This window comes from Oxyura jamaicensis, chromosome 3 (genome assembly GCF_011077185.1).
Source record: "Oxyura jamaicensis isolate SHBP4307 breed ruddy duck chromosome 3, BPBGC_Ojam_1.0, whole genome shotgun sequence".
NCBI lineage: Eukaryota > Metazoa > Chordata > Aves > Anseriformes > Anatidae > Oxyura > Oxyura jamaicensis.
In genome coordinates, this window is record NC_048895.1 from 12,074,219 (window position 1) to 12,100,666 (window position 26,448).

The following is a 26,448-nucleotide window of genomic DNA, read 5'->3' on the forward strand; positions in this document are numbered from 1 at the left end:
TTTACCTTGTAAATATTTTTTTCCTAATTGTCAAGAACTCTGTTTGTGTTCACTCACTTTGAAAACCTGCCTCAGCTGTCCAAAATCACAAGCTGGAGAGTTACCGTAAAGAGTCAGGGCAATCCTGATCTATTTCTTAGCTCCTTTTGCTGATACACATCCCCACCACACTCTGAACAATGCATAATGTAGAAATGCCAACTACTGGGACAGAACAATGAAAGAAAGCGTGACTTATTGTTACATTACCTAAGGATATACTTTTCATAGTGAAATTGAAGACTCATGGACTAAAGACTAAATGGACTCATCCCATAATCAAAAAATAAAAAAAAAAAAAAGGAAAAAACACTAAATAAAAGGTAGAAAGGGCCTCTGCTATAAGTGAAAGATTCTTCAAAAAATTCAGCAGGGCTAAGCAGAATTGCCATAGTTAAGGATCTTGCATACAGATAAGGTAAGGAAGAAGAAAAACTCTGCCATTTAAGACACTTTTCAAAGCATTTCCATGCACATGAAAAAATGGACATCTCATGTGGACAAGGAATGGTATTAATATCCTGTGAATTACACGTCATCTGCATGTACTACATCTCAATTCATTAATGTGCTTGGTGTGGTTAAGCCATCTTTCGTGGGAGGAGGGGAAGATGTATTAGCATTGGTAATGCAACATTCAAAAGGCAGAGTAGCATTTTCTTTTCCCCATTTTCTGTGGTTGAATCAAAAGCATTAATTAAGAGAAATGAGACACTCCTTCAAGGCACTGAATGGCATGGTGCAGGACGGATATGCTAAGCTTTGTTACTCAGCAAAACAGAATATGTACAAACCCTTGCATGATTTTTGTTAGAGTGTTGTACTCATTCACTTTCTATCACAGACAGGGTTATAGTCATTTGCTTTCTTTTTTTTTTCACTCAAATATCAGCTGAATGGAGGGTGACAACCTAGACTGTCAAGTGAGTGGCGCTGAAATAAGAGGAGAGTTCTGGTATTTCAGCGTACCACAATTCCTAACTTTACTTTTGAGAAACATCTCACAGAGCAAGCACAACACTTAACGTTAACATGTACACACTGCAGACTGCAATACATTGTCAGACCAGAGCCAGCTTTATACTTGCTGTCTGGCTGCTAGAAACAATGCTGTCATGATGAGATATGAGCTCTGGAGAGTTATTTTACCATATTTCTCTAAACAGAGCCTGAGATTTGCAGGATAAGATCAATAGGCTGCAAGGCTGTTCAAATGCCAAGCAAGCAGGTCCTTTTCATAAATAGGGAATTTATTAACATGCTTAAGACATGCAGCTGACAAATGTATTATTATTTCCTTTACAGTAGCATCTAGAGAGGCCTCCAGCTGAGATAAGGACTCCCAGCTGCACTAAACACTATGCAGGCATACAGCAAAAGACAGGAACCATTCAGACGGGCTTACAATACACTGTGCAAATGTTCAGCCAATTCTGCTTGTCAGCAATGCCGCACTCTAAGACCTGTATTTCACACCTGTGTTTTTGAGCAATGACTTATGGATTTCATGTAAAAACACTGGCTTACAAATCTGATGCTATATTATACCTGCCAGGTTCCCAATAACTGATTTTGATGGTATGTTATTTAAACACAAGGGAAGTCTAAAATCTTTGTATTTCTTTAACACAGTATTAAATACTGTTAACAGTAATTCAAGTGCTATTTAGCCTATTCTTCTTTACACAGTTGTATGTTGGTCTTCTATAATAAACCATGTGATGACTCATAAACATCTAAAATATTTCCCCTGGTGTTCAGTATTTTATTACAGAGATGCCAATTATGTTCAAGTGGCAGACTGCACAAACCTGAAAAGTCATCTATTACATGAATTGTTCCATTGATTCCTATACTACAGAGGGTTATGCTTTCATGTATCATGCTGAATAGGATTTGTTTTCACAGATACTGGGGGTAAACCACTACTGGAAGTGCTTTCACCGGTTATAGGCACCAGCAGTATCCTCAACCTTACTCAAAGATTTCCCAAGCATAAACTAATAGACCTTCCCTCCTACCGCAACCCCGTTGCCTTTCTGTTTTAAAGCAAACTTGGCTATGAAGAAAACAAAAAAGAGGGAAAAAAAATCTAATTTTACAGATATACAGTAATACCATTGTGCTCAACACAGCAGCAGAGAGTTAAAGAAAGGAGCTTGAAAATAACCTAGAATGAACAGCACGTTGTCCTCTTAAAAACACCTAGTTCATGGAGCACTCAGTAAAGTAAAAGAGCATAGAGCTCATGCAGATGTATACAATGCAGGTCCTAGAGATACACAACACACTGAAATAAAAGAAATATTCTGGAGATTAAACTACTCTCCTTTTAAAAAGAAACCATTTAGAACTGTTTCATTACAAAGAGATGCACAGGCAAGTGTCATGGTCAAGGTAATATGAAAAACATGAACCACTCAAACTATGAAAATAACCACATACAAGACATCTGTTCTTACAACGCAAATTTATCAGTCAGAAATGTCATCTGGCTGCTTTTAACAACACAGCTGCTGCTGACTGCTTCCTTGGAACAAACATGAGGCCACAAGCAGGAAAGATGGCCTACTATGCAAGAGTGCTGGGGACATAGCACACAATCACACCCTTCTCAGTATTAAAACCATTGAAGCAACTGGTAATCTTCAAGAGAAGACAACAGCATACGCAGAGGACTGTCATTTCTGATGGACACCAATGCCTTTCAAACTGAGAGGCTTCTCATACTGGTCTAGCTCCAAACAGGATGACCAGAGTAATCTCTTTTCTTCCTTTGAGCCGAATCTGTCCCTTTCATCTCAGCATATTCCTGTTCTGTTTTCTCAGCAGTAGTTGAAGAGGTCTGTGGGCCACTCTTCATAGGTCTTCAGATTAGTAGCTAGTGCAAATGATTCCTAACTAAAATGTAAACCAACTTTGGCCCCACCAAAGTAAACTAGGGATTTTATGTCAAAGGGATTAGAAGGTTAGACTAACTGTAGACTCCTGCTGTCCCTCCACAGCAAACTTCTAAGGAAAAACAGGAGCAAGAATACCATAGAGCTCACTGGAAGGGTTCAATCAGGCATAGGAAGACCTTGGGAATAGGCATAGGATGCCTTCTTCCTCCATTTTAGTGGAGGAAAAGATTTTGAGTTCAGACTGTGGGGATCAGTCTTCTGGGATCAGACTGCATTAAGTAAGATTCAGAGAAAGGTGCAGGATGGTGGATAGCAACCCTATTTCCACACAGGAGACTGCAAGCCTGATGTGTAGGAAACAATAAATATATATATATATTGATCATTATATATATTATATATATGAATATATATATTCATCATTACATATATGATAAATATATATATATGAGTGTATATATATATATATTCACCAAACAATTAGACTATATATTGTCTCATTGTTTTCCTGATTAGAGTGGCAGATTTCACTAGAATAACATATTTTTCTTTAAAATAACTTTATTCTGTTGGTTTCTTTGAAAGCACTGAGACCCCAGTGGTGAAGTATAGTACTAAATACCAAATATTATCAAGTTTTCTCCAGGGTCTCCTCCACATCTTTGCTGTCATTCTCTGTATCGCTTTTGTTAAAATGTCCTCAGAATTGTCACTTATCTGTACCCTATAGTCACCTACAAGATGCTTATTTTTTGTCTTAGTCTTCCTTCTCAAAAAAATCCTAATTAATCTCATGTCCATCCTGTTTCCTTTTCTAATTCTCTGACTATACTTTCTACCTTGTCTCTCCAAAATCAGTATCTACTTAGCTTTTCCTTGCAGAGGTAATCTCCAGCACTAACAGATGCTTCCCTGGTGTTTCTTCACATTTTATTGCTTCGTCTCCTGTAGCTATCCTGCCACAAATTATTTTCTGCCAGCCTTTTCCATCACTGCTTTATTCTACCTCAGCCCATTGTACCAATAATTCTGTTGGTACCTTTTTCATCTAGAAATGCCTTTGAGCTTAGTTGGTGTCTGCAAGCCCAGCATTCACAGCAGGGAGCAATTTTGTCCCACAGTAGAAAGGACACTGTTGCTCAGCACTGCCTTGTAACAGCTCACCTAGCACATGCAAAAGATATAAGTATTGTATGTTTACTATGCCATTTTAATTTGGTGAAAGTAATAAAGGGAAAGCAAAAGCTTATGAGACATTCCATCAAGAGCCATCATGAAAGCCCTGGATGATATATCAAATATGTCAATCACAGCTGTACAGGAGAGCTGATAAACATACCTTCAGAGGCTCCATAAGGCCAAGATGCCACCATGTTTTCCTGTTTCAAGTCATGTGACAATTATTCTTGGTTTTACTGATATTCCCTGTAAACTAAAATGCAGCAGACTAAACAGATAAAACCATAAAAGCCCAGGTTGTGAAATGACAGGTATACTTTATTCAGATCATTTCTTACACCTGCTAAAGCCCAAGCCCTGTTCTTTGTTCTCCAGACACACAGAGATGGTTCTCGGTGGAAGACCTGTGATTGGCAGCATGCAGAAGTGAGCAGTCCTAGAGCATACGGACAGCACATATCTGCAAAAGGCACTGCAGCCAGTGGGTGCAACCCAAACATGGGTCAAAAAAAAAAAAAGTAATCAAAGGTGTGTCTTCTCATCACATCTCTACTACATAGAGATGAATTGCAAGAGTCAAAAGGACATTAATTGTTTGTAAGGGAGATAAATGTTTCCCTAAGGAATCAGCTTCCATATGTGCTTCTCCAAAGAATTTCTACTGCAATTAAGTCAATCACTTAAAATCAATCTTTTGCAATAAGTCACTGAGATCTACTAGGTACCTAAATATCTTTGGCTGCAGTGGAGATGAGGTATGTAAAGAACTCAATGAAACTGTACTTACCTGTATAGCCCTCTGAAAATCATTGGATCTAATGTGAAGAAATGCTGAGCATCCAAAGACCCAGCAGAAGCCAACAAAAGAAGTGTTTCACTTTAAAAAGTTCCATATCGGTTGGACGAGCTGCCAACAATTGGTGGATGTTTCTGGCTTGAACCTGTTCTCTGAATTTCCCATCTGCAAAACGGGAACATTGCCATGACTTTATCCCATAGGCTAATATGAAGATAAAATTAGAATATACTAGTATTCAGACACTTCATTGATAAACATCATAGAGAAACCCATGGGATTGATAGTAGTTTTTCTTCACAGTTCTGGTGGTTTTACGCAGCTGGGCAGCTGAGCTCCACCACAACTGTTCTCACACCCCCACTCCTTAAAGGGAAATGGGGACAAAATACAGTGAAAAGGGCTCAAGGGCTGAGATAAGGACAGGAAGATCTCTCAACAATTATCCTCACAGGCAAAACAGACAATGCAGGGAGGTTAATATAAATTGTTACCTATTACTAACAAGCTAGAGAAGTGAGAAACAAAGAAAGCAAACTAAAAACACTTTCCCCCATCCGCCCTCTTCCACCACCTTTCCCCAAGCAGTGCAGGGGAACAGGGAAATGGGGGTTGAGGTCAGTCCCTGATGCTCCTTCACAGTCACTCTCTGCCCCTGCTCCATGTGAGGTCCCTCCCATGGGATGCCATCCTTCCCAAACTGATCCTGCAGGGGCTGCCTACAGGCAGCAGCTCTTCAAGAACTGCTCCCACATATCTCCACGGGGTCCAATCCCTAGGAGCAAACTGCTCCAGCATGGTTCTCCCACTGGCGGCAGCTCCCCCCAGACCCCTGCTCCTGTGTGGGCTCCTCTCCATGGGCTGCAGCTCCGGCCCGGGGCCTGCTCCTGCAGGGGCTCTCCATGGGCTGCAGCCTCCTCCAGGCCACATCCACCTGCTCCACTGGGGGCTCCTCCACGGGCTGCAGCATGGAGATCTGCTCCATGTGGGACCCATGGGCTGCAGGGGGACAGCCTGCTCCACCAGGGGCCGCCCCACAGGCCGCAGGGGAACTTCTGCTGTGTGCCTGGAGCCCCTCCTGCCTTTCTTATGCACTGTCCTTGGGGTCTGCAGGGCTGCTTCTCACTCCTCACTTTCCCAGTTGCTGTTGCCCAGCAGGCTTTTTTTCCCCTTTCTTAAAGCTGCTCTCACAGAGGCACAAATATCATTGCTTATTGGCTCAGCTCTGGCCAGTGGTGGGTCCTTTTGGAGGTGGCTGAAACTGGCCCTTATCTAACATGGAGCAGCTTCTGGACTCTTCCCATGTAGACCACCCCTACAGCCACCTGCTACCAAAACCTTGCCATGTAAACCCACCACAATACTATATATATATTCATTAATAAATAATCAAGCACTGTTCACCTTGTATACCAGAAAAAAAAGAGGTCCTATGGGAGGTTGATTAAAGACCGAATCATAACATATATGCACAAGAGGGACATATTACGCTAGCCAGAGTAGTTTCTCCTTACAGAAAGTTGCAAAACTGGGAAAAAAAATACATGAAAATAAATTTCACTTATGGGAAAAACAAATCTTCTCAACTGTAGCTCTTGACTTGCTCTAATTTGGACCTTATTGCTTCAGCATTGTATATCTAGACGCCCAAAGGGAAGCTGGTGATGGCTTAGTTTGTTCTGAAGATATGATGAAATATTTAGAAAGAGTAGTAACATTACTTTCTTGCCCTGTAATTAAGAGGTTGTGCTAACTATTCCCATTGGGTATGGAATTCTTTTAAAGGTAGCATATAGTACTGCTGTAAGATATAAAAGAGACTTTCTATAAATTATATGCTCGTAAAAATCTGCAAAAGTGTTTATTCTGCATGCCAGGAAAAAAAAATAAATAAAAAATAATAAAAAAAAAAATAATCAAGAAATCTGTCGTCTAGCCAAATGTTGCAAGCAACAAGATTCACTGCTTATTAAAAAATAAGGAAAATTCTTTCAATCTTCTGTAATTATAGCAGATTTTGACAGTGTGAAGATGCTAATTTCTATTTTAGATATACAACAATATGACAATAAAAAAGGAGAAATAATAATAATAATAATAAAACAATTTCATATAACACAGTCTTATGATGGGTGACCTGGTCATGCATATGATTTATGCTCATAGGAAGTACTGGGCTAGATTTTTTGAAATATTCAACCACAAAATTTATCTAGAGTAAATTCAGATGCTTGCTGCATGTTGAACTGCAGCTGAATGATAGATATAGAGAACTGAGATTTATTTATATTTTTTTCACAAATGGTTTACAAACCAGAAAAAAAAAAAAAAAAATGGCTGAAAGTGGAAGCAGAGTGACTGAAAGCGGAAGCAGAGTGTACTGCATGTTAAAAATCAATAAACTTTCTCTCAGTGCTTGTGAGTCAAATATGCATACAAAAAAAAAAAAAAAGTAAAAGATGAGCATCTGCAGTCAGGATGTACCTTTGAATAAGAGGATTTCAAGGTGCATAGAAATAGTATGGTGTGAACCAGCCACATTGAGAAATGCAGACCCCCATGCCTAGGTGCAATCAGTATGCTGGCTTACATGAAGTAACCAGGTACGGAGCGTCACAGTTCATTAACACAAAGAGAGAGCTTCCTTGGTAATGATCTCAATTACTTGAGAGGAAGAATGCAAAAAGGCAGGACTCCTCTACTTCCTTCAAGAATATCCACATGGGATGTGAGTGAGGAGGAAGGTTGGGAGTTGGTGGCATGGAAGTATTTTACTCACTGGAAGGGAAATGCACACAAATAAAAATTAAACTTTTCAACTCATCTATTGAATCAACATTTGCCTCTCTCCATTTATCAGTCCACTACATGTAAAATATTTCCTTAGCCCAGATATATGACACTTTGAGTGCAGTTTCTAAGGTGCTAGATCCTTGCCTAAAAGGCATTTACAGAAGTATTAGAAGATGCATTCACTGACACAAATTTAGCTTGAAACTTTTCATGTTTGGTGTGATCATGGGAATAAGCAAGTGCAATTATCAGCAATGCATGCCCTCAAACATGAAAAGAAGCTAGTCAGGAATAAACTAACTCAGCTGAACTGCATATACTCCTAAAACCAAGCAAATACAATTCCCTGTAAGTATGAATTTTACTTGCATTATTCTTTTTGCCTAACAGGAGGACTTTGCAATAGTTCTGTTTAATCTTTCCAGATATTCTGCTAGGTGAATGGAGACCATGAAATTGTAAATACATTTTTTCACACTCAGTAGGAGCTTACATTTGTCTTTAAGAAACAAAAATCCAAATCTTTATGGTACATAAATATAGCTCTCAAGACTTAAGCCTTTGGGAAAAGAAGTTCAGTTGGGACCTGCTACTGTTGCAGCTTGATAAGGAACTAATAATTTCCTATTCTTCCCCCTGTCCCCCAGCAGACCTATGATTTGTATCTACCTCCACAATAAATCGACAGATGAAGGATAAATGAACAGCAGACTGGAACTAGATGCCAAATGTAACAAGGCAACAGATGTGTCAGAGGAAGGACAGAGAAGTTGTGGATGCCCCATCCCTGGAAGTGTTCAAGGCCATGTTGGATGGGGCTTTGAGAAACCTGGTCTAGTGGGAGGCGTCCCTGCCCATGGCAGGGGGTTTGGGATTAAATGGTATTTAAGGTCTCTTCCAAGCCAAACCACTAAAGGATTCTATGATTCTCTATATGGAATATATGTAAAGAAGTATTAGCTTATATAATTGTCTGAATTACAGAAAGTACTTACATCTGCCTCGGAAGCCTAATAGACATACAAAATCTATAAATGATTTCCTCTCTCTCAGTGCTAACTACTCACTGTCCTTCCCTCTAACCTGACATGCTTCTTTTGGATTTCCACTTTTTCAAAAATAATGTAAAATTTCTTTTCCAAAACAAACTAAATTCTTCACTGTTAGAGCTATGGTCATGGACCACACAGAAAACAAGTCTCCACAATGTCTGAGAACTAAACATGGACAAAATCCTCCACTCTCCACTAGCCAGAGTTTGAATGGGCCACTTCCTGCCCCTCCTTTCAAACTTAGCTTATCTGGCAAAAATAAAAAAGCTTGAACAATGCTTCCTGTGCTGCATAGTCCTCTACACCTAACTGCATTACCATGACAAAAAGAGTCCTTACGATTCCTCCTACACAGGAGTACAGGAAGAGAAACTTGTAACTTGGCAGTGACATCAACTGCTAGAAAGTGATTCACACACTTCATGAAACAGCAGGGAAAATTAAATTTACTCCCAACCACCCCAAAGCTCTTCCACTGAATCAGTGTGTGGCAGAAATGATAGTAGGAGATGTAAATCCTTTCTCTATTTTAAAAAGACAAGGATTGGGTAATGAGCTAGAGTGCATAGAGCAGAATTATCATATACTGTCACTGAAATATATTTCCCCTGTGCTTTTGCCAAAAAAAAAGGTATGAAACTGGGATAGAAAATAAAACAGGTGATGCTATAGGCAGAAAGTGGATTAGTACGCATCACCAGCAATATGTGACCAGCTTACAAAATAGTGACTGACAGTACCAGAAGACGAACCATTTAAAATTCTCTCTGAAGCTGCCCTATTCTTAGAGCACAGCCACACCTGAATGTATTGCAACATTTACATAAGCCCCTTTGCTGACAGCAAGCTGAAGTTTTAACGTGTGAAGGATAAAGGTTCCCTACCTCTCTTTGAATTCTGCTGGGCCCAGGAGAGAAAAATAAATAAATAAATAAATAAAAATGCAAGCAAACCAAAAAAAAAAAAAAACCTACAACAACAACAAAACAGCAAATGAAATCATTGTCTGTTTTTCTGGTTTGTTGTTGTTGTTGTTGTTTTTCTACAGAACTCCTCAACTGTAACTGCTACTTCCATTTATATTATAGGTGTGCCCATGACAAGCAGACATTCAGAGGCAAATGTATGGGATTTTGCCTTGCCACAGTCTATAACTGATTGAATTGTGTGACTTTCATTCTGGTATCTTTTTCTGTCCGTGGGTCAAAGCATTGCAATCTCCAAATAAATTAAGCATAAACACCACACAACAGGAGATAACCTCTCTAAAAAGCGGTCATTTATGAAGATAAATCTAACTTCAGTGAGAGCTACCACATGCTGAAACAAGTGATATTTATCTAGCTCTGCAGAGAAGACAAGCTTGAAGTTCCATTTCTGTGTTGGAGAGAAGGAAAAAAGACTTAAATGGCTGTAGATGAAGTAGCCTACAGCCTTTATCTTAGCTCATAATGCTATAAATCATCATGACATAAGGACCCCATACACAGAAGAGCATGTGAGAGTAATTTGGTTCAAATCTCTGTAATCAGTACCTGAACCATACAAAGACAGTCATATTCTTTGATCCCAGCAAGATATTACCCTGGGCATTATTCAAAAAGTTTCCAGAACTTTGCAAACAAACCTGGGCACTGTTTCAAGCAAGCTAGACCTTAAATACAGTTTCACTTCAAAACCACATGAAGCTTATTGTTTCATGCAATTTTGATGGAAAAACACAGCTGTACTGACAGTTCTTGTCATGATTCAATGTCCTTTTTGGAGTACCTCATTGACAAGCTGGCAACTAGCCACAAGCACTGCAAGAAAATAAATGAAATGTATCTTCCTGTTTCCATCCAATTCTGAAAAAGGCATTTGTACTGCAGCAAGTGATAAGTCAACCCATGACTGCTACAAGATTCTTTATCTTACATTTCTTTTAATCAGGAACCAATTTTAACAATGTAAGATTTATATATATATATATATATATAATTTATTTCAGCACAATTTTGCACAAAATTTTAAGCTCCAGCAGAAAAATGAAAATAAGGTACTATTTAAAATATATGTATATGTAAAAAAATGTCTAAGAAACATAGAAATTAACCTGATAATAATATAGTTTTAAGCCAAGCCCCTTTTTGTTCTGGAAGCAGAAGAGCGATGTGAGCCTCACACTTCACCCAAGTTAGTAAATCCTTGCGAGGAGAACTCTCCATTCATACACCATATCCCTGAGCTATAAGCCTCTAGGTGCACAACCTGCTGCACTACATCATGCCCTGCCCAGCACGATTGTTGCACTGTACTCTGTAGGCCTTACTGAGTTTTCACTCAAGCAAGAATCCCTTTATTTCAACACTAATTTTGGTAAGAGTAAAAGCTTGTTTGTTCACAGTTTGTAGAAGTTATAATAAGGGTTATCCTCTAGCATTCCATAACAATTTTTTCAATAGCAATAATAATTCAACCCAATAAATAATTATGAAACGTTCCCATAATACTCATTTTAGTATTTTAAAATTGTAGATGTGTAGCCTCCCTGATCAATAATGGATAAAAGGAGAAGCAAAACAATTAACGTCTCTTCTACAGAATAACTTCCTTCTCTCTCCGCTCTCAGAGTAAAACAGAAATACTAGTTCTGTGCCATACTGTTATTGTCAGAGGAAGAGCTACCAGCAGACTTTGTTTTAATGGCATTACAAGGGTGCAGTAAACAGCTAAATCTGAAATTAGTAATTGCAGGTTTCTTTTGGTTTTCTTTCATACCTCAACATCAAAACCAACAAAAAACAAAACCTGTCCTAGAGGATGTAGCACTGTTTAAGCACTCAGCAGGTCAGTTCAAATGAAATAATAATCTCCCACAACTTGGAGAATGGAGGGATGGAGTCCTTTCATTAGCTACCTTCTGTGCTAATACAATAATACGATAGAGCAACAGGGCTCCTGGGGAAGTACAATAGACCTATTTAAGCATAGTAGTTTAACAAAACAAAAAGGAAAAAAAAAAACAACAACAACAAAAAAAAAAAAACAGAAGCACACACTGCCACATGCCCTTCCATATCCTACATTAAGCAGAAAACACCTTGATGCTATTTCTTCACATGAAAATAATTTGTGTTTTCAACGGGGATGGTTGAATGGCTCCGTAAGTCTCTCATCATCCCCCTGCTTTGCATGTATTCTTCTCGTGACCCCTCTCCAGAGCTGTCAAGCACAGCAGGCTCATGCTCACAGCTCCCCTTTTCAAATACTTCCGCTCCTGGCCAGCCAGACCACCTGCTCAGCTTTGCTCATCGAACAAACCTTCCATCTCAGATCTCAAGGAACTTTCTTTGAACTGTTCCTGTTGTGCCCTGCCCCAGCCCATGGACCCCCCAGGGGTCCCACCAGTGGTGGAAAGAAGGAACAAAGTGGCAGCCTACTGCCACAAAACAGTCAGAAATAATTCATGTTTTCACCTTGCTTCCTGATTATGTACAATTTAACATTTCACATTCTTCCACTGTGGAAAAATCAGTGTCATCATCGCTATGCTCATTACATCAATTCCTCATTATTAGATTTTTCCACAATATACCTATCATTCTAATATTTACCATTAATTACTAATTGTAAGTACTAATTGTAACTTCAAGGTTGCCTTTACTGGAAATGTCAGTCCTGATACAGAAATAACAGAACCAGAGGTAGAACAACCAAAGGGAATGTTTATCAGGACAGCAATTCACCTTTTCAACAAGGGCTTCATTTCAGGATTCTGACTCAGCTCAAATGGACACCAACATAAATTCAAACAAAACAACGATAACAAAAACAAAAAGCAGGCTGCTCCTTTCAGGGGTAGTTTTATAAGGAAGATACTTGACAGCCACAAATAGAATCACTGAATTATAGAATCATTGGTTGGAAAAGACCTTCAAGACCACCAAGCCCAACCATCAACCTGACCTACTGAGTCCCATCACTAAACCATTGTTCCTTAGTGCCATGTCCACGTGTCTGTCAAATACCTCCAGGGATGGGGACTCCACCACTTCCCTGGGCAGCCCAGTGTAACGCTTGACCACACTCTCTCTGAGGAAATTCTTCTTAATGTCCAATGTAAATGTCTCCTGGTGCAACTTGAGGCCATTACTGTGATAAAATTATTTGATTAGCGGTAACAAATCAGGCACCAATTCAGAGGCTTATTTTATACTCAAAAAAAAAAAAAAAATCATAGCCACTATGGCAGCTTAACACTCGAGTTCAGATTTGGACACAATTTAAAAGCACCTATTTAACACAACCCAGGCATGCACCTGCAAAATTACATACTTAATCACTGAGATAACAAGACTTGTAAAGAGTTATTTGTGTCATCCTCATATTAAATGCTATGTTATTCCAGTGAAGGTAACTGTAAGTTTCATTAACATTTTAACACCAGTATAAATCTCTGTTTAAACCAAACATGTCTCTGTGTAAAACGATGCAGACGATATACACAACAAGGCACACCTCAGTGTCTTTACGCTCTGCAAACAAGGTAGCAACTAAGGTTTTCCTGCATTGCTGAACTCCTACATCTTATCATTTATCTTAACACTATCTTGTCTTAGTGCATCTAAGTATTAGATAACTTCCTTTTGAAATAACAGTTGGAAGGTTGGTCATACTTAGCTGTGATTCCCTGAGCTGCCTCTGAAGTTACACCTTGCAACGCAGCCAGTGATTACCTTTTTTTTTTATATATATATATATATATATATATATTTTTTTTTAAGAATACTTCTAAACGACATGAAAACAAGTTCTGGCAACTCCTACTGGGAAGTGCTAAAGCATCCCAGGTTCATATAAAATGTAAATTTGGATTTGGCTTATGGAGCATTTTAAAAATGCATATTGGGTATATGTTCAAAATCTATTTCCAACATTACAAAATTGTTTAAATTTTAATTTTAATTTGTTTAAATTTTAAGTCTGGACAGCAGATGTCAAAGAAAAAAAGTTGTCCTTTCACAAGGAGGAATATAAAAGCATCCCAGCACACTCACTGGCAACAGACACCCTGAGCTGCCATCAATAACAATAACACATACCAGAGAAGGAGGAAGCATCTTGCCCAATATAACATTTTACATTGACAGTGGTAATACATCATTTTGTTATGGTGACTGTTCCTGCATCATTTTAGTTATAGGGAGCAGAAATAAGACAATTCCCCTCTTTAAAAAATTGCCCCAGTTTTCAAGTAAGCACAAGAATCTCTTTCAATGCAGACTACTTAAGAAAAGTTGGACAATCCCAAAGCCTGGTTTTGCCAAAAGAACTAAAAGAAATATTTTTACTTTTTTTTTTTTTTTTAATAAGATGAAAATCATTTTAGTGTTCTGATCTTTTCTATTCAACTTCTTAATGACGTAAAGAAAATGAGTGGGTAGATATTCAGTATGTTCTTTTTGCCAGTCTATTCTGTTCTCAATCTGTACACAGTTCCTGTCCATCTTGAAGAAAAATGGATCAGACGGAAAAAAAACAACAGCAAAACAAAAAATGGCAGGCATTTGTAAGTGATTCCATCCAATTTCAGTATTCTTGGCACTATTAACCAATTCCTTTTACTAGAAATAATAATAAAAAATCTTATCTATTTAAGATGTAATTCTGTTTCCAATATCATCCTTTTTTTTTCTCACAGATGAGCCTGTCCTGGACCAGCAATAATGGGCATCATGACTCTGCAAAGGGTCCTATAACCGGGCATTAAAACTTGGGGGTCTTACTCATGGCCCCAACCTCTGCTATGTGAGGGCCTACACAAAATTATGATCTTTTCACATAACTGCCTTGATAAGCTAAGTAATAATCTTTGGGGGTGTCATTGTAATGATTTGTTGCTCAGTACTTCTATTTCTAACTTCAGTAGGAGTTGCCATACAATGTATTTGGTCATTTTCTCTTATTTCAAAGGGCTTCTCCAAAATCATAACATGTTCTAAAAAGAGATGCTTTTATATGTGCAAATGCTTAGTCTATATAAAAGTGCATGTCAGTAACTAATGCATAAAAATGCACACAAAAGTTTACAGGTTTTATAAGAACCAGTAAATGTGGCTATGCAATGGAAAAGGCTTTTTTAAAGTAGCTTTTTATGGACTCCTCCCAATATATATATACATATATACATACACATTTGTTCTTTGCCCTGTAAGAGTTATTTCCATCTCCTCTCTCCCCCTGCTCCTAAACAGTAGCCAGGAAAATATATTTTCTTTACTGATTTGCAAAAGCTATTTTTCCCAACTGGGTTCTTAAGCTGCACATTGCACCCTGTAAAAAATATTTACCCTGATTTACAAAATCTATTTCTCTCCTTGGGCCTCTAAGCTGCTATTGCAGAAGTGATAAAGGTGTTCTCATTCAGACTTTTATTGTTTCTGGGCCCCTTGCCACCTGTTTTTATTTTTCCCCTCTTGCACTTCCTTCCCACCCCCTTTTCCACAGGCACCACAGTTGTCTATCAGAGCTGATTCTACGTAACAAGAGTAACATTTTCATGTTAGCTGACCCATAACCCATAACTTAAAGAGGTAGTAAGTACTCTCCAAGTCACATGCCTTGGCCAAGAAGTAAATTTGGTCAGAAAGCAGAAAAATTGATAAGTATCAGGTTATCACTTTTATTATATCCAGGAAAATAAATAAATAAATAAATAATAATAAAAAAAATTGCTTACCTTTAATTCTGTCTTATAGAATCATAGAACCATAATCATCTAGTCTTGAAAAGACCTTCAAGATCACAAAGTCCAATTATCAACCTAACCGAGTCCAAGATGATATTCACAATACAGGGAGTCTATATTCACAAGCAACCCACCTCCCTTGTCTCAGCACTACCTACATCAATCAATGAGATCTTTGTGAAAATCCAAACGCATTTGGTTCACTTTAAGCTTCAAATGGCTTTTTCTTTTTTTCTTATATCAGCTTATTTCAGAAGTAAATGTCATATAGATTCAAATGGCTACCATTGTTATGAACAACAGTTACAATGCTTCCAATAATTTTGTAGACTGCAGCTAAGATCTCTGTTTAGACAAAAGCACACTATGCTAAAGAAACCATGAAACAGTCCAGTCTATAACTACTAAAAATTTGAACATCTACCAAAATCCTGAGAAAAAAATCAATGACCAGCAATTCTCAAATAAACTAATAACCGTTCAAAAGGATAAATTGTTGCATGCAACTGCAAATTAAAATGGTGTCCCAGAGATTAAATTTTGTGTTCAATCCAATTTATTTATATTCAAATGTTATTGAATTTAGCTTTATGTACTCACAATTATTTTCTTCTTGTAAGCCATAATTGTTCTTTGATAATCTGCTTTTCATTAGCGTTAAATTATAAACATAGTGTTACACATTTTGTGTCATCCCAGAGGTCACTTGTCCTGTTGCTCCTCCTCTGCTCTGACCTGGTGAGCAGGGGAAGTGTGCTGCCATCCAGGCAGATGACACCTACTTTTGCATGAAAGTGGCAACTTTATGACTAACAGAAATCATGATGGTACTTCAAAATGAACATTAAAACCATTAAAAAAGGGGGGGGGGGGGGTGGGGGGGGGGGGATAACTTAGGATGTATTTAGTTTAATGCAACATTGTAGGCTTACAACTCTCTCCTACTACATCAAAACTCAAATGCTTAAGATGTTTCACTACTGAAAAAAAAAAAAGTTCAAGTATTAACATGAGGCAAATCTAGACACCTGCAGAAGGTCCACTAGCAGTAGAAATAAATTTAACTGCACTGCAAAGTGGCTGGGGTCCTTCAACATCATGTCATTGTGGTTTCCTTTGAAAGAATTACAGACAGTTCCTTTGATTCAATCCCAATTCATTAAAAAACAAAACAAACAAACAAAACCAAACTAACTAACAAAAACCCACAACCACACCGGTACTTTCACAGGAAGCCTCTGATTAAAAAGATGGAAAATGCCTGTAAACAGTGTGCCATGTGAAGCTTATATGCCTTTTTTTTCTTTTTCTTTTTTTTTTTTCCCTCCAGAGGAAACACGTTTCACATTTGTGCATAGCTTGTTAATTATTCATGTGATTTGTCCATAAAATTCAAGTACATCAGTGAACATGTAACGCAGAAGTAGAAAAGGACATAAAAATTACAAAAAAAAAAAAAATCAAAAAGCCAAAACAAAACAATTAGTCACTTGTCAACATGTTTCAACTAAAAGTTTACTCAAAGCACACTCTTTTTTAATCTAATAGATCTACTTCCGCTGTAGTCTCAGATGAGATAATAAATGTTACTTAGTATAAGCATCTGTTTTAATATCTGCCCTCATTAATATATTCTACTTGAAAGGAATGGAGTAGTTCATACAGAGTTCAAATGAATATGGTTTGAATTTACAGAAAGTATCTTTTCTTTGAGTGTTGCCACTTACTGCATCACTTCAACATGAATTAAACATGAATTCATGATAAAATCATCAAAATGCAAAAACAAAGAGATGGTAGAGGGATCAAAGGCACCTTCTAGTTGCCAGAGAAACCAAAACAGCAAATGAAATTGAAGTACACAGTACTCACATAATCTCCCAGGACAAGTGCACATGAAGTGCATGAAGAAACTCTTTGTATATGTGTTTCAGCAGCAGAACTGAAATGAACAGAGAATAAATTCATTAATATTATGCTTAGATGGGTTAACAGTTGTCATATTAGTGGGTGGCACTTCTAAAAGGAGCTGCAGCAGGTCACTGTGAAGAAGTTCACACTGTCACTGTGCAAGTAGAGTGGGTAGAAGAAATTCAGATCCAAGTTTTGGAGAGAACTATTAATCAGAAACACATCATTTGCATCATTTAGAGCCCTGAAGAAACTATATTAAAGAGTTCGGATTCAGAGATTATGAATATAGAATACAGCTTTCTAGGCTGCATATTCAAAAACATCACCACACAAAAAAAAGCATGTAGTGTAGGCCCGAATCTTTCTCAGTTCTCACTTCCCCCATATTATTCTCTGCTACATTCAGCTAGCTCGCAGAGGCTCCAAAGATGCTGGTAGTAATATCATTTTATGTAATATGGAATCTGTCCAGCCTACTTACTCATTTCACAAAGATGACAGACAAAATAGCATATGGTAATGATTTTTCAGTCACGGCTGCCCTTGCTGGGATTTGAAAGGGGAAAGGCTCTGTATCCATTACTGACTCCCTGAAAATCACATCCTCCAGGGATTAAGAATTGTCTCCTTTGTTAGCTATTCTAATTCTCTGATTAATAATGATGGTTTTCATTTAAATATAGGCAAGAAAAGCAGCAAAGCAATATCTTCAGCAGAACTTGTTACAAGGCAACTGGCAGTGCTCTGAGGGGAGCCAAAACCCACTGGTTACCCACACATCACGTTGTAGGAGCCACTTTACAGGATTTATTAGGATAGCCACTGGCGTAAATAATTCTACAAACAGAAAAGTCGCTTGTGGGTGAAGAAAACAGGGCTTTCCCCCTCCCCCCCTCCCCCCTTGCTCGGGGGGGGGAAGCTCTGTCTCTCAGAATGGGTTTTGTTTTCCCTCCCAGGTACAGTACTGTGATCCCAAAAATCCCTTGCCTCAGCACTGGCCCGGGGATGCCAGCCCTCCTACCTCTGCACCACCTCAAGACTGCTGAAAGGATCAAAACTGGGAGAGGTGGAAAATAGCTTCGAGGAAGCAGGTCCTCTAGTACAAGGGCTTTGAGTATGACAGGCAAGGAGGAGGCATGTAAGAAAGACATGCCGTGATTCCCCCTTATTTTGTGCTGTGGGTCCAAATGCAATGTTGTAAATGGCTGGATCATTAATGTTCTTTATTTTAAAGTATGAAGGGAAAATATCATGTCTTGACGTCTAATATGTCATGCTCTGTGTCCCTTCCAACTAAGGATATTCTATGACTTGCTGATTGTATATGAAGTTTCAAGGAAAAGAAAGGCAAACATTTCTAAAGTTCAACTTACTATAGCCTGTGCAGTACCCTTGAAGGACTAAGCAGAACTGGCCCTGGCATATTCATCATTCTGCTCTTGTCACAGTGCTTGATTGAATGTTTTTTCAGGAGGTAGAGATTAAAATGAACCAGAACTAATTGAAGGTATATTTAATGAAAGCATCATCATTGTAATGAGTATACAACTGCTACGCTAATGTTGAATAATGTTTAAGCTACTGAACAACTCCATATTGTTTCACCTAATGGGATTCACCGATTACCAAATAATTAATTCAACCCTATAATTTTGCAACATGTGGAAATGTGAAACCCACTCATAAATTAATTAATGCTCAAGTCAATAAAAGAGACAAGTGTCTGGGACTTACTACTGTTTCTCCTGAAATAAATCTAGGTATTATCACTTACTTTGAGCCATGCAGGATTGGTTTTGGTTCTTCAAGCATTTGGTCTAGTTATTACATTGTAATCATTCATAATACAAGTCTGGTAGACAAGGGCAAACACGCAGCAGCTGAAGCTGCTCTGAAGCTTTTTTCTCATCTTCAGTTACACTGATGCTCCCGCTTCATGGCTTCCTCTTGCATTCTCACCATCTTTCCCACTCGGTCACATGCCCTTCTTTTAGATTTCCTGCACTTCTGGTCAGCACATGGAATTTGAAGATACCATTACACTCCTTACTTCCTATTTTCCAGCTCAGTTACAAAGGCTATTGGCACACTATTGGCACATTTGTTGCAAACACTTTACAGAGCCAGGAAAGCAAATAGCCCAACAGATCCTTTTTCAAAATGCATTATTCAATTTTTTATTATTATTATTTTATTTTATTTTTTTTTTTTTTTTGGTAAGGAAATAAATCAGCTACAATCACAAGTCATACTAAATATATTCTCATTCCTGGAAATACCCTTCCTTGGAAGCAGTCTCCTTCCAAGGAGACTCTAAACTTTAATGTAGATTGGTGTAAATCCAGCAACATTTCTCTAAGTTCATTTGTGTGGCTAGGGCCCCAGTTATTTTACATTAGGACTACTGTGTTTTAGATATCCTCCTCAAACCTTTTTGCCCTACATAGTTCACAATTGGTAGGGTAGACAGTGCTTCTTTCACTGAATAAAAACTACTGTTGAGCCTTATGTACAATCATGCAGATCTGGCAAGTACAACCGCAGGGATTTGCAGAGTTCTTACATTAACAAATGTATAGGAAGACCAGGACAACCATATTAATCTTTAAATAGGATGGGGTAAAATATTTAAGCTCTCTCATTTAGGCAAAGGAATGCTCTGACTAGGCTATTCAAGTATTCTTAAATATTTGGAAAGGAACAAGCAGCAGTCTTACATTCAGAGTTTATGGTCAGTAACAGGTTTTTCTCCACATGCAGCCTCTGACTTGTCTCCAGAACTCAAAGCACAGCCATAGCAGTAACACCCTTGATAAGGTCTTCCCTTACACACAACACCTGTGATCTACAGAGAATGGGCCTCAGCTCTTGATGTCTGTCTTTTCTGGCCTGTGTCAGAAAAAGGGCACCCACAACTTAGTGTTTTTTTGTTTGTTTGTTTGTTTTCAGGGTAGGAGATTTGGGGAGATAGGACAGGAGAGCACATTCTCTGAGGTGCAACAGGTGCCCCCATGGCATGGGGTGGTATTTAGTTCATTGCAAGCCTTGGGTTTCCTGAAACAAAGTTCAGTTCTACGTCAACAGATACTGAAGTAGGGGAGCAAACCATTAGCGTTTTCTAACCAAGCTGTCCTGCAACACTGTCAGAGTGAAAAGAGACTTTAACATGACAAAGGGTGTACCTGTACGTTTCTACTTTGATTTAATCTCTCTAAACATATCAACCAGAAACTTTAAATCAAGAATTTGAACAAGCACTAAAGTTCCTCATTCAGTCTCGCAACTCTTGTAATCAACTCTTTAAAAAAAAAAAAAAAAAAAGAAAAGAAAATCCAAATGCTTATCTGAACCTTTTGGAGAAACAAACAAATTAAAAACAGAACAGGAAAGCATTTGGTGGCATACTTTATTTCCCCCTCTACATCTTTTCAGGGAAATTCCAGAAATCTTTCAAGTTGTCTTGAAAGCATTATGGATGGCAGAGAAATGACAGAACCCTACAAACTGCCCTCCTTCCACCCTTCAGCACTACCAGAAAGCCTTTCTGTTCCCATCTATATCACTGACTTCTCTTAACTAACATATGGACCTCATGGAACAGAAACCTGAAGAGTTAAAGCCCGTTAAAAATGACAAAGCTGAGATAATACAGTAGTAAGTGCTACATAAAAAGTTAGACAAAACTTCCAACAATGTGTACAAACATTGCACAAATGACACAATTATTTACAAACTATTAAAAACACAACAAAAAATTCCAAGCCCCAAGAAGCTCTAACATGAACAAATGTGTTTTACTCCTGTGCATCTTAAATGAAAAGCAAGATTTGAGAGATTTCCCCTCATATTTAGAAATACTGCTAAGGTTTTCAGGAGTCTGTCTCCTTCAGGTAGCTTGACACGTCTTTTTCATTTCTAACATCCTATCAGTCCTAATTCAAAAACAGACAAGCAGAGTAATAGGTGGCAAAAAACATCTAGAAGGTGAGATAACTCCAAAGAAGTGGACCTGGCTATGGCAAATAGCCGTTAAATTGGCAAAAGGAAGTGAAAATTGAAATAATCAACTTTAACCTCACCCAGAATGCAGACAGAATGCTAGGGCATGTCCAGTCTCTGTGACTACCCTGGTCTGCACTGACACCACAGCAAAAGAGTAAGAGGCGATAGCTGAATAGGTTTTCTTTTTTTCTTTTTAACAAGAAGTTATATATACCTGAATATTCCTGATTCCTGCCTTGTATACTGCCCACAGAAAAATTGACACAAGAGTTCTGCAAGATCCCCTAAACAGCTATAAAAAGGGAAATGAGAAGACTATCACAGGTTATTTAATGGGGTCCCAAGAGAGGCTGCAAGTTATACAAGCATTCTTCCAAAGACAAACATACCCTAAAACATTTACAATCCAAACAGACAATATCTGAAAAGCAAGGATTGCTACACCCATCTTAAAGCTGGAAGACTGAGGTATTCAGTAGTTTACATGAATGTATGTGGGGCATCTGCAGCAGAGCAAAAGCGGAACTGAGGTCTGTCTGCATTAGTCACATCACTATTCTTCCTCCCAGAATTGTTCTTAATTTCTTTTCTTCTTTTTTTTTCTGTGTGCACTGTCTTCTACATAATATTAATTGTACTAACAAAGAGTAGAAAGTAGAAGTGTATTAATTTACAGTTTAATTAATGGTTTAAATGAAAGTTTGAAAAGAATTGTTCAATAAGGCAAATAATTATAATTGTCCCACAGAAGTGAGTGAATTTATTCTGCCTAATACAACTTTTCTCATCTGGCCCCATATATTTCCTAAACTGATGGCTTATTTCCTTTCAGTCCATAAGATTTACAGCAGGGGTTTAAAATGGCTAATGAACATAATATATGGAGCTGAAATCTGTTCTGAGAGAGAGAGGTGAAATATCTCACAGGTCAGGGATATGCAAAAGGGATTCAAGACTCCCGATCATTTTATCTGTAATTCAGTTCAGTCCCTACAGAGCAAAATTCAAAGCCTGTGGAAATCAGTGGATGTCTTCCAACTGACCTCAATTTTTATATCAGGCCAAGGTCCATGAGAATAAAAATGGCAGACTAATTCACAACTAAAATCGGCACTCGGAGTTTCTGATTGCTTAAGGAAAGTAAATAGCCAGTGCTTGATTAATGCAATTATTCATCAGGTATGGAGCATTAAAATCCAGCATTGCTGATATCTCAGCACAGATCAGAATTAGCCCACACTCTCTGATGAGATGCCCATCTTCTTCAGGTGGAAGGAGATTATGAACAAACAGCCCTTCCTCCAATTTGAGAATTGCAGCCCTTCCTCCAACTTGAAAATTGCCTAGCACTCTATGGTAAACACACACACTGCTATTAGCCCTGAAGTTTTCTTCCTGGGAATATTACCTCTGTTGTCTGATATGCACAAGCATGTATTCACTCTGTGTGTGTGGTGCATATGCTTACGTGTGAGGCTTAGATCTTATTAATTCTATTCGCAGTCATAAAATATTTACTGCAATAGAGAGGCACTGAGAAGGTCATAGGCTTGCATTCACTTCAGCAGATTTCATAGTTATTACTGATTTTTAAAAAGAATTTGCTTCTAACTTTATGTTTGTAGAAGAAAAAAAAAGAGTAGTTTCATTTTCCATGACAGTTGTGTTCAAATTCATTGTAATCCTCTCTCTTTTTTTCTCTCAAACATATAGGTACACATGAACACATGCTCTGTTTCTCTCAAGCTGACTTGGTGTTTTGCTGCATTGCCGTCCTGGGCAGGGTGGATGTATAAGGCTGGAATTATTTGGGGCAGAGAACAAATTCCTCTTTTGTCGTAAACAACATGCCTGAGATTTCGTATTTCTTGTCATTTACTCTCTGATGCTTTGCAAATGAGGCCCTAATAATATAGGCAGCCACGTCACGTATTTTAATGAACTGCACAAGAAGGATACTAACATTATTTAAAGAAAGTGACATTCACTCTATACCAATTAAGTTACCCATATTGGGCAGTATATTATACCTTTTCTGGTGTAAATTAGAAAAGCATCATTAATTCCACTGTATTCATAACCACAATGGATAATACAATATAAATAATTAAGGTAGGGAAGTAGCTTTGCTTTGTTTTAATTACTGAAATCGCAGGAATTATGCTGTTGTACGTGAGGTGGTTTAGGATTTACTTTCCCACAAAAATAAAATAATATACTAGTAAAGATTAAAAGTTTAATATACTTCAAACTACAACTGATGATTTCCCATGCCAAAATTTAGATACTAAAAGCACACAAAAGTGAGGACTATGTCTTTAGTATGATGTGAAGACAGAAACAAATGCATTTAATGACATCCTTTTTGACCTGTTAGCAACTAATGTTGGAAAAAGCCTTTGGAAGATTTTAGGCACAGCAAATTTCACGACCATGATATTGCACTTTGGTAAAGTTAAAATGAGAAAGAGATTTATAAGGGAACCTGCCACATAATTTTAATGATAGATGCTTCTCTTGGTCCACCACAACAGAAAGAAAATCTCTGGACTGCTCATATTTTAAAGGATAAAATTTAGTTTCTTTTTTTAGTCTTTTATGTGTCCTACAGAATTATACTTCAGAAATTCCATCTCACCAAATATTCCTCCCAATCACATACTCTAAATTAAAATCTGATGAAGGCTGGTATAACAAATTATTTTTCTTCATTAGTTTATCCATCTTACTAGCTCTATTTTGAAAGCTAATTACTAGAGCGAATTATTATTCAATACATAGACATTCAATTTAAACAGCAAATTATTTTTCTTCTTCCTCTTTCTCTAAAATCTTGTTCTCTAATATAATGTTTGCACCAGTTTGTGACCATTTTAAATAATGCAAGTAAAAATATATTACCAGCTGAAGCAACACAGAAAACATGATTTAAGAAATCAAGGCTGGTGATAAAGTGCATGTAAGAGTCAGAAAATTTCCTACAAGATGAGCCAATCTTAATTCTTCAGAGAGGAAAATAATAAATAACTGCAGTTCAGGACTGTTCTTTATGAGACCATTCATTGTTAACAGCTCCATGTATAAGCTCACATCCAACAGGACCAATGTGTTACTCTGGAAGTAAAATGATACTTTCTTTGTGATTACTTAGTGACTTGATCATTACTCCTCATAATGTCTTTCCAGATGACATCTTGAAAAGCCAGATTCATTCACTTCTTTTATGGGTCTATACCTATACATAAAGTACAGAGGTGGCATCACCTACCTCCTCTGTGAAACAGGCTGAAGTACTAAGAATATTGCTTTTTCTTGGAATCTTTGGGTTGCTGGAATTTCTTGTTATTTTTGTTGAGAAATAAGATTGTTTGCTCTTGTTGAATATCCTTTATGTAAGATTATTTCATATAATTGTTATTTAGTACACTGAAATAAATAAATAAAACAATATATAGGATAGCACTTTAAGAAGGAAAATAAAATAATTTCAGAAGCACGTTATATATAAACATGATAATGCAAATGCCATTGTGCAAAGTCTTTGATGGAAAATACTTGGAAATCCTCTAGGAAAAAAAAATAATTTCTTAAATGTAGCAAAATAAGGGTTAAAATAATGGAGAACATCTTTGTGACGTTTGGTGAGCTTTTTAAATTTTTAGTGAAGTTCACTTACCAGAAATCAATAAGGATACAGATATACAGAATTTTATGCAATAAAGCTGCAACACTGATTGCATTAGTAACTGCAGACCTCTGAATACTTCTGTATAAAACGTGCTCATTCCAATCTGTGTATATACCACATTGATTTTTTCCATCCGTCTTGATCATGATTAGGAAAATGAAACTTTCTGCTCACAAAGGAAAGGTTAAAAATTTTGCATACATTTATTTGGTGAAGATACTCCACTTATCAGTCCTGGAATGAAGTGTTCAAATGTATCTATCACCTAGAACACAAAGCTTTATTTTTTTTATTTTTAATTATTTTTTCTTTTGAACTTCTATAAACTTTCTATGCACTATACTAAGCTATACCTTGTAATTAATTATGCATCTGATTACAAATAAGACATTATAATGATTTTGGATACAGTGTATAACTATCCTATTTCTATGTATGCAGCAATGAAGATACAGATCTGAATGTATTCTTGTTTATTTGCAATTGCATGTGAGTAGCTCCAAATTAACCAGTGGGACCTGTTGTATGAGTCAACTCAAACCTGTTTAGACAGTCACCCAAGCCTAGAGATAGTTGTTCTGTACTATTTCTTCATTGTATCCAGGATGAATTTGATGAATTTACCGATAGTATGAAGCCTCTGTTTCTTTGTACCATTCCTCTCTTTTAGTTTCTGTCTCACCCAGTTAAATGCCATGGATAAGCTATTTATGCATTTATGCTGAGTGATATGCCTCTGAACCTAAACATCAAGTGTAGAAGTTCTCTATGGTTATTTATTTTTTCTTTTAAAAAATATTTGTCCATTTAAACAGAAAACAGCTGTGATCTTTTCTAGGTCATCTCCAAGCTACCCTGTATTTCATTTATTTTTTCTTTGAGGTCTGACTACTGGTGCAATTTTTCCCCTATATTTTCAAACAAAGTTCCTGCTCTGTGGTTGCAAATTAAATCAGTATCTAAACCCCACGGAATTAAGTGCTTTTGCAAATGTAAGGGTTTTTTTGGTTGGTTGTTTTTGTTGTTTTTTGTTTTTCCAGAATATCTGTGTGCAGTCTGAGGTGGATTCAGTAAAAATAAAATTATCTATGCAAAATTTACAGACAGATTCTTCTCACTTTCTTTTAGTCACTAAACCTTAACTACCACCATGGGTTTCTATGAACCGTCTAGCTCATCTTGAGTCAGAGATGTTATAGATGGCTAGCCAATGCTTGATGCACCACCTAGCAGAAAACAACATAGCTGAAATCATGGTTGATGCAACCATGCTGTTTAGCAAAAGTTCATGGGATCCTCATTTCTTGAGTATAGGATGCATACCACAAGATGCGACAGTTTTCTCCCATTGA

General features: G+C 37.5%; 1 long non-coding RNA gene across 1 annotated transcript in view; it reads right to left on the minus strand.

Annotated features, from left to right (window-relative positions):
* LOC118164934 overlaps positions 1 to 26,448 on the minus strand; it is a 122,513-nt gene that overhangs the window by 77,397 nt on the left and 18,668 nt on the right. Inside the window, exon 2 of the long non-coding RNA XR_004749758.1 lies at positions 17,365 to 17,434. This is a non-coding gene — a long non-coding RNA (uncharacterized LOC118164934). The remainder of the gene's footprint in view (positions 1 to 17,364; positions 17,435 to 26,448) is intronic.